General features: G+C 43.1%; 1 pseudogene across 1 annotated transcript; it reads left to right on the top strand.

The window, feature by feature from the left end:
- Positions 1–700, top strand: LOC308417638 (PRELI domain-containing protein 1, mitochondrial-like; annotated as a pseudogene). The gene has a single exon. The product of its transcript is annotated as a PRELI domain-containing protein 1, mitochondrial-like (transcript).
- The last annotated feature ends 6,072 nt before the right edge of the window (positions 701–6,772 follow it).

Below are 6,772 nucleotides of genomic sequence, written 5' to 3'. Positions count from 1 at the left end.
ATGGTGAAGTATTTCCTGGACCAGAGCGTGCTCTGAAGTTCCTGGGACCAAGTGTTCGCTAGCTTCTGGCAACGGTACCCGAATCCCTATAGCAAACATGTCTTAACCGAAGACATAGTGCACCGGGAGGTGACCCCTGACCAGAAGCTTCTGTCTCGAAGACTCCTGACCAAGACCAACAGGATGCCACGTTGGGCAGAGCGACTGTTTCCTGCCAACATTGCTCACTCGGTGTACATCCTGGAGGACTCCGTTGTGGACCCGCAGAATCAGACCATGACCACCTTCACCTGGAACATCAACCACGTCCGGCTGATGGTGGTGGAGGAACGATGTGTTTACCGTGTGAACTCTGACAACAGCGGCTGGACGGAAATCCGTCGGGAAGCCTGGGTCTCCTCTAGCTTATTTGGTGTCTCCCAGAGCTGTCCAGGAATTTGGTCTTGCCCGGTTCAAAAGCAATGTGACCAAGACAATGAAGGGCTTTGAATACATCCTGGCCAAGCTACAAGGTGTGGCCCCTTCCAAAACACTTATTGAGACAGCCAAAGAGGCCAAAGAGAAAGCAAAAAAGACGGCACGGGCAGCTACAGAGAAGGCCAAGGACCTGGCCAACAAGGCCGCCACCAAGCAGCAGCAGCAGCAGCAGCTCGTATGTTTTATCCTCTGCTGTGTCCCAAGTACCCCGAACAATATTTAGCACATAAAAGTCACTCAATAAACACGAGATTTGATTAGCCCCCCCCCCCAAAAAAAAAACTTTTGAGAAATGGTACACTACTGTCTTACTGGTTGCCATAGCAAAACATCTGACAAAAGTGACTTAAAGAAGGAAAGGGATATTTTGGCTCACCGTTTGAGGGTACTGTCTATTCTGGTGACAGGAGCATGAAGCAGCTGTCACATGGCAATCCGAAGTCAGGATGCAGGGAGAGATGTTCAGTGAGCTTTCTCCTTTTAAGCAGTCTGGGAATCCCAGGCCAAGCAGTGCTGTCATCTACATTTCAGGCAATAAGCCTACCTCAGTTAACTTGATCTACAAACTTCTTGATTGACAATGCCCAGAGATTTGTCTCTAAGGTGATTCCCGACCCTATAAATCATATATAACCATTAATAGAAATCATCAATAGAAATCATCACGCACAGTCTTACTATGTGGTCCAGTTTGGCCTTGAACTCACAGCAATCCTCTTGCCCCATGCTCCTGAGTTTGGGGATCATAGACATGTGCCACACCCAGATTTTATACTTTTAAACTATGTCTGTACCACCTCCTAATTCACAAAGCAGTGTGCAAGACTCTCAGATGGACCAAAGAGACTGAGTAAACTGAATTGAGAGAGGTAAACACTGTGATTAGCCATGCCGGTAAATCTGTGTGTGGTTGGTAACCTGAGAAGAATGTGAGTTGTATGTGGGTCTCTTACTATCCACTTCATAGTGGATAAGCCAGCAGGCTTTGAAGTCAGACAGCCCACAAGACAAGTCATAACTCAAGCTTAACTGGGTCTCTTGATATATCCCAAGACTCACTTAGCCCATCTGATAAAAATGGGTTGTTTTGAGGGCCAGGCATCATGTTCTATGCCTTTAATCTCAGAAGTTGAGAAGCAGAGGCAAGAGAATCTCTGTGACTTTAAAGCCATTCTGGGGGCTGGAGAGATGGCTCAACAGTTAAGAACACTGGCTGCTCTTCCAGAGGTCCTGAGTTCAATTCCCAGCAACCACATATTGGCTCACAACCATCTGTGATGGAATCCAATGCCCTCTTCTGGTGTGTCTAAAGGCAGCTACAGTGTACTCATAATAATTCTTTTAAAAATATTTTTTAAATGGGCTGTTTTGAGATCACCAATAGGCACAGCAGCACTTTGAAAACACCTGGAACACCAGAGGTTCCAGGCCAGGTGTTCTTCTGAGAATTCTTAACAGTGAAGAATGCTCTTTTCCATGTTCTCAGAAGCATCACCCAGCCCTGAAGCCTTCATCTTCTCCAGACATTCCTATTGAAATCTAAATAAACCACTCACCTCAAGAGCCACAACTATACTCTTACTTTACAAAGTACCAATATACCACAAAGATCTGTCTGCTTGAATAATGTGGAGAAAAGCAACCTTTTTCTACTGCAAAGGCTGTACCACTTTACCCCTAGAGTTCTCTCTGCTGTTCCTTGCAGTCTACAGAGTTCCTGTTTCAAACTTCTCTGAGTTGGCTTTCCCCAGGCCACCAACCATGATCTCCTGGGATCTTTCCAAAGGAAAGTTGTGATCAAACCAGAAAAGTGGCCCAGAGTCTCACCGGACAGATGTATCACCAAACATCTAGTTTCAGTTCTTCTCGAGTGTCTGAAGACTGATATCGGAAGAAGCAGCAGAAAAACTTGAATTCTGTAAATTGGAGAATTTGAGTCTTTTTTTTTTTTAAAAAAGATTTATTTTACATTTTGATTATGAGTCTGGAGGGGGGGTATGTGCACATTCGTGCAGAAGCATTGGATCCTCCTGGAGCTGATATCATGCTTGTGAGCTACCTGATACTGGTATCAAAGAACCAAACTCCAGTCCTTTGCAGAAGGAATATGTTCTCCTAACTGCTGAGCTGTCGTGTTGGACATGTCATTTTTAAGGTTTTATCTTTTAATTCTCCTATGAGACTTTCCTCTCCCCAGCCAGCCAATCCGTTTAGTTTGATATATAGCATATTTGCTTAATTTCTAAACTAAGGCACAATTCGAGCGTGCGTTCCCTGGGCAACCTTGTGTGTAAATTTCATGGAGTCTTCCAGTTAGTCTTCATGTAAATAGAAAGAAACACAACTCATTGTTTTCCTCACTTTGAAACACCTGAGATGGAAAGTTGCCTGTGTCCTTTGTAGCTAGGCTTTCATAATTTACCTCCTTTGGGTGGGTGTTTAAGGTTTGGGGCATGAGTGATCCTCAGGATATCACAGATGCTACATGCTTTGCTACTGATCTACATCCCTGTCCTTGCACCTTGCCTGCTAATAATCCCAGAGTTCTCTCTGGGTCAGCGTGGAAAGAACAACTTCATTCTTTTTGTTTATTAGCCCTTGATTGTGGGACATCTGGATAGTTTCCAGTCTTGCTGTGACAAACCTTGTCATAAGAGATAACCTTGTCTCTGACATTGCCTGTAGGTTGTTTGCGAGATAAAATCCTAGAAGTGTGATTGCAGGGTCAAAGAACCTGCCAGCAGTCTGGCAGTCAGGTTCAAAGCTTTAACATTTCAATCCAGGGCTGGAAGGAGAACAAAGCCAGCCATTCAGTTTGTGAAGTGGGGCCAGTTTGTGAAGCCAACAGTTTGTTCAGCAGGGCCAGCACCTCTGTGATGTGGGGGAAGAAACTGCTGGAAGTTAGAAAATCTAGAGCCACCAATCTGTAATGATTAACATTCCTCTAAGTAATTAGTTTTTGTTGATTTTAGTCTGTGATGACAGAAAAGAAAAGGGAGAGGTTTTTTGTTTGTGTTTTGGGGTTTTTGTTGTTGTTGTTGTTGTTGTTGTTGTTTGTTTAAGACAGAGTTTTTCTGTGTAGCCATTGCTGTTCTGGAATTCACTCTAACTCAAAGACTTGATTCCAGAGTGCTGGCAGTAGAGGCATTTTGTCACCACCACACCTGAAGAAAGTATTAAACGTCCTGCTTCTATTTAATAACCTTACTTTAATTGAAAGAGAAATAAACAATTTAAAAAATTCTAGGCAACATAGTCCACATTTGTCTTGCCAACACTGGGAAGGTGAACCAGAAGGATCCTGTGTCAACCAACCTAACACAACTGCTGGGATGCAGGCAAATGAGAGACCCTGTCTATATGGAAACGGACAGTGTCCCTGAGATGTCACCCAGGGCTGTTCTCTGGCCAATTATGCACATACACATGCACACATACATATTCACAAGCATTTACACATGCACATATACATTTTCACAAGCACACACATGCATAAAAAAGAAAAAGAGAATGAGAGGTAGAGAGGCTGGAGAGATGGCTCAGGGGTTAAGAGCACTGACTGCTCTTCCTTCCAGAGAGCCTGAGTTCAATTCCCAGCAACCGCATGAAGATCCATAACTCCAGTTCCAGAGGAAATGATGCCTTTGGCCTCCATGGACTCTAGGTATGTATAGGATGCTTATAATGCATGCAGGCAGAATATTCACACACATAAAATAAAAATAAATAAATCATTTTTTAAAATGAGTTTCAAGCTGGGCAGTGGTGGCTCATTAGCCCTGCACTTGAAAAAGCAAAACAAAACAAATTCATCTACATTTATCTGTTGGTCCTAAGTCGGGGAGAACCAGTGGCACAGTGGTCAACAAGGTCAGAGGAAAACTTGTAGGAATCAGTTCTCTCCTTCCATCACGTGGGTACAGCCTTTACCCACAGAGCCATGTCACTGGCCCAAGACAAGAGTTTTCTCTAAATCACTGCATGTCGTTCTACTTGAACATAATTTAGAAAACCAGAAATCCATAACAGAAGCTTATGGTTTGACGAGAGGAGGAAATGACTCAATTAAAACCACAGGCCCTCGGGTTGACCATATCACATGCTTGGGCTGTCTTTGCTATGCTCTGGGTGTCCTGAATACCTGGCATGATTTTTGTACACACAAGCCAGATATATAGAGAACAAACCTGGCAAAGGAGGAATTCATAGCATTGTTTCTATCCTGACAGCCAAATGTCATCAGTGCTAAAGACACGGCTTCTTTGTACAGAGACAGCTGACTCGGAAGTTGTGACCTTTGCTACATGTTCCAGTGCAGCTACTCACCTCACTGTGACCTTCCTATACCTCGCCTCCTCCACCATCAAGGCAGAGTCTTTCCATTGTATTCCAAGAGCTAAGGGAAGCTCCTGGCACACAATAGGTGCTCAAGTGATATTTGTACTAAGGAGGGAGGAGGGGTATCTATGCATTATGTATTTGTTTTACTATTACAGAGGAGGTGGGGGGAGGGATACAAGTAGCTTGAATATTAAAAAATCACCTTAAAGGAAAAAGAGAAAGAAAGAAAAGAAAAAGGGAGCTAGGGACAAAGAAGACATCTTTTAGCTACCTAGCCATGGGATTTTAGTTCAGTATGATACTTTTTTTAAAGTATTTATTTATTTTATGTACACGAGTACATTGTAGCTGTCTTCAGACACACCAAAAGAGGGAGCTAGATCTCATTACAGATGGTTGTGAGCCACCATGCTGGGAATTAGACTCAGGACCTCTGGAAGAGCAGTCAGTGCCCTTAACCACTGAGCCATCTCTCTAGCTCCAGTATGATACTTTAACAAAGTCTTTAAGCGGTAGAAGAGTTTCTAAACCAGGAGTTGAAGCAGCTTAGCTGTTAAGACCACTTACTACTGCTCTTTCAGAGGACCTGGGTTCAGTTCCCAGCAGGTCTATTGCCCTCTTCTGGCCTCCAGAGTACTTCATACAAATAATATACATATATGCATGCAGGCAAAAATACATAAAAGAAAAAATGAATAGACATTTAAAAAGAGCTCTGAACACTAAAAACAAGCTGGGATAGATAGCACATCCCTCCAATCCTAGCGCTCACAAGCTGAGGCAGAAGAATCTGGAATCCAAGGCCAGCCTGAACTTGTAGATCCTTTATGTTAAAAGGCAAGGGCTGGGATGCAGCTTAGTGTGATAGAGTATTTGCCTAGTATGGGCAAGGCCCTGATTCCACACCTACAAACAAAACAAAACAGAGATTGCAACAGACAGATGCACCTACAGACAGACCCACATCTCAACAACAAAAAACTAGCTAAAAGTAAAAAAAAAAAAAAAAAAAAAAAATCACTTAAATTTTTGAACATTTCTCCAAAGGTCAACAAAAGGCCAACAAGCACTTAAAAAGATCTTGAAGTTGGGCCAATGTGATGGCTTCCCTGGGTAAAGGTGCTTGGCACCATGTCTGGTGACCTGACTTTAATCTCTTAGACCTACGTGATGGAAGAAAGTAACCTACTTCCAAAGGTTGTCCTCTGATCTTCATATGAATGCCATAGCACATATGCACCCCTCCTTCCAAACACGTGTGTGCCGTGGAAGTTACATATAAATGAATGAACACAACTTTTGTTTGTTTTTGAGACAGGGTCTCTCTATAGAGCTATGGTTGTCCTGAAACTCACTATGGAGATCAGGCTGGCTTCCGATTCACAGATACTCACCTGCCTTTGTCTCCTAAGAGCTGGGATAAAAGGCCTAGGACACCATGCCTAGAGAACATAATAATGTTTATAAAAGTCTGGAAGTCGTCAATTAGAGTTGTCTTCTTTCTGGTTACTCTAACAATATCTAAGGTATTTAGGTAGGGGAGCTGTTGGGCCCTGTGGCAGCTCCAATCCTTGGTTAGTTAACTTTTTTTTTTTTTTAATTGCTTTGGGCCCATGGCTACATCCTGGCAAAAGATGTAACAAAGGAAGCCAATTTACCTCATGGGAGCTAAGGGCAAGAAGAGAAGAACCAGGGCAAACCTTAAAAATCTAACTTCTAGCAGGGAATGATGTTGCAAGCCTTTGATCTCAGCACTTGGGGAGCAAAGGCAGGCAGATCTCTGAGTGTGAAGCCAGCCTGGCCTAAAAAAGTGAAACTCTGTCTAGAAAAAACAAACAAACAAAAACAAAAACAAAAAACAAAAAACCCTAACTTTCTCCCACAAAGCCCCTACTCACTGAATACCCTCCCATTTCCTAATAGCCTCTCAAGCTGGTATTAAGCCTTTAATATA

This window comes from Micromys minutus, assembly GCF_963924665.1.
Source record: "Micromys minutus genome assembly, chromosome: 2".
NCBI classification, from domain to species: Eukaryota; Metazoa; Chordata; class Mammalia; order Rodentia; family Muridae; genus Micromys; species Micromys minutus.
The sequence above is the reverse complement of the archived record's forward strand: the minus strand, read 5'-3'. Positions and strand labels throughout refer to the sequence as shown.